Below are 2,740 nucleotides of genomic sequence, written 5' to 3'. Positions count from 1 at the left end.
GAAATAAGTTCACCTAATTCTGTTTTGCTTGGAGCTGGCCTGAATTTTTAATTGAAGCAAATTAAAACTTCCCAAAAATATTAGTCCAGTTTCATGGCAGTGTGCACACCCCCCTTTCCCATCAGTGATTTTTGCACCATCTGCAAACAAGAGCCTGTGCTGGTCCTGATGAAGGCCTTCCCCAGCCTCTGGCCCAGAGCTACCTTTCATGGAAGCTGGGCCCATTGACAAGCACATTCCCAGAAGCCCCATCAGGTCATGGTCTGGATGGGGCAGAATAATCTCCAGTCATTTTAGGGTGATCTGGAAAGCCATGTGAGGCTGGGGGACTTGAAAGAGAAGCTTCTTCCATTTCCTTGTGCTTAAAATCTCTGGGCACATCTTTGTCCTCTGCACGCTTTGCGGATGCTCTTTGGTGAGCCAGGGGACAGAGGTGCTGGTGTTGCTTGCCGAGGCCGTTACACTCCTGGGAGTGTCTGACATTTAGTTCTGGGCTCCACCGAGAGGAATGCTGGGACACACCTCCTCCTCAGACCCTGCTGCACACCGTGGCACTGGGGCTGCTTTGCCACTGACACTTGTGCACAGACCTCAGTCCGCAGGACTTGCCTTATACACCCTGGACTGACCCCAGGGATCAATTTGTCCACTCAGTCTGGCCTTTCCCCTCCAACGAGCGTGTATCGATCACCTGTCTGGCCTTGGGCTTGCTGGCAGTGGGGACCTGAGGCAGTGGAGGGAAAGGATTCGCTTCTTGAAATTGTACATGACAACGTTATGCTACATTTTCTGTAGAAGCAAGGTGGGAGGGAGTGAAATATATATTCACATTTGCTTCTATTTGTGTAAATAAATTCTGGGGGGAATATAAGGATATTGGTGGTGGGGAATGAATATGGAACAAGGCAGAAGGGGGAGAGGGGTGGTATTGGTTTCTTTTTTTTTTTTTTTTTTACTTTATTGAAAAATATTTTGAAACTCAATATATTATGATTTAAAAATTATATTAAAAATTTATATGAGGCCCTGGGGTGGGGGTCAGTGGCCAAACTGAGTGATGTAAGCTTCGATTCCTAAGACTTTGGAAGAGGGGGAGCAGGTCAGCTTGAAGACCCATCCCTCTTTCTGAATGGGCGAGGGTCCACCCTTGCTGATGAGTCATTTCACGTGGAGTGGCGAAGTCCTTCTCCTCCTTTGCCAGATGCTGTGGTAGCTTCTAAGAAGATCCTGCCCAGGTTGGTTAGTGATGGCTGGAACTTCACTTGCCGTTCTGTGTAGCTGCTTTGCCCATCTCTGGGTGTGTGCAGTATTTTGCATCCACTTACTTAAGAGTCAGTGTGCGTGATGATCATATAGAAAAAGGCACAGGGGATTTAGATCCAAAAGATCAAGGATTCTGACTTAGTTTTGCCTCTCACTATTTAACCACAGGCAAGCAACTTGCCCTTGCTGCTCTGTGGCTCCTTCGTCTACAGTGAGGGGATGAGACGAATCAATAACTTATCCAGGTCACCAAATTGTTGAGTGCAGTGATGTACGTGGAAGTACTTGCTATGCAAACCATAAAGTAGTAGATAAATGCTGCTTTTAAAAAGCTGTGCTTGTTTGTTATTACATCCTGCTTTGTTGCCTAGAAATGTCCTTTGTAAGCGGAGAGGGAAAGCCTGCATCTTCCTGCCCGCGTGTTTATGACTGGCTATTTCTCCGGTGTGTCGCAGAGGGAACCTCAGACAACGCCGGGATGTGAGCAGGCCGTGGCATGTGTTTTCTTGGCCCGTCCTCGGTCATTTGATCATCTTGGATTCAGTGACTTCCATGCCCTCCACAAAAACATTCTTCAGTTTATTAGTTACTATAATTACTTGTGCACTCGCCTTCAATGCCACAGACATTATTGAGCTCCTAAAGTGTGCCAGGCTCTCTGTGAGAGGAGGGGATGGGATATGAGGGTGAACCTGACACGCTCTGGCTCTCGAGGAGCTTACCGCCCAGGGAGGGGATGGGAGGATGTGCCTTGGAGCTGGGTCATGAGGCTGGGAAAGATTATGGAAGGAGAATATCATCATAATGGCCCTTTTGGAGCATCTACTTTGTACTAATCATTTCATTGACATCATTGCCCTTGGTACAACCCTGAGGAAAAAGTGTGATGTCTAGCTTACAGGGGAGGAAGCTGAGACTCAGGTTAAGAAAGGTGATTCTCAGGCTTCCCTAGTAGCACAGTGGTTAAGAATCGGCCTGCCAATGCAGGGGACACGGGTTCAATCCCTGGTCCGGGACGATCCCACGTGCCACAGAGCAACTAAGCCCGTGTGCCACAACTACTGAGCCCACGCTCCATAACTACTGAAGCCTGTGCACCTAGAGCCTGTGCTCTGCAATAAGAGAAGCCACCACAATGAGAAGCCAGTGTACTGAAGAGTAGCCCTGCTCTCTGCAACTAGAGAAAGCCCGCCAGCAGCAACAAAGACCCAACGCAGCCAATAAATAAAAATAAATTAATTAATTAAAATTTTAAAAAAGAAGTGATTTTCACCAAGGGGATGCTGGGTCTCAAACTCCGGCCCTCTTTCTCTTTCCCTGAAACCATATTGCCTCTTGAACCTTCCAGGATGCCCACCCTCTAATGCTTTTATATCTGTCCCCTTGTGGCACCAGGTTCCAGGGATACAGCATCCTACCACCATCCAGATCTTCAGCGCCCACATACCTATGCAGATGCCATTCTTTCCTGCCATGG

This window comes from Hippopotamus amphibius, chromosome 8, assembly GCF_030028045.1.
Source record: "Hippopotamus amphibius kiboko isolate mHipAmp2 chromosome 8, mHipAmp2.hap2, whole genome shotgun sequence".
In the NCBI taxonomy this organism is placed as follows: domain Eukaryota; kingdom Metazoa; phylum Chordata; class Mammalia; order Artiodactyla; family Hippopotamidae; genus Hippopotamus; species Hippopotamus amphibius.
This window is presented reverse-complemented; position numbering follows the sequence as displayed.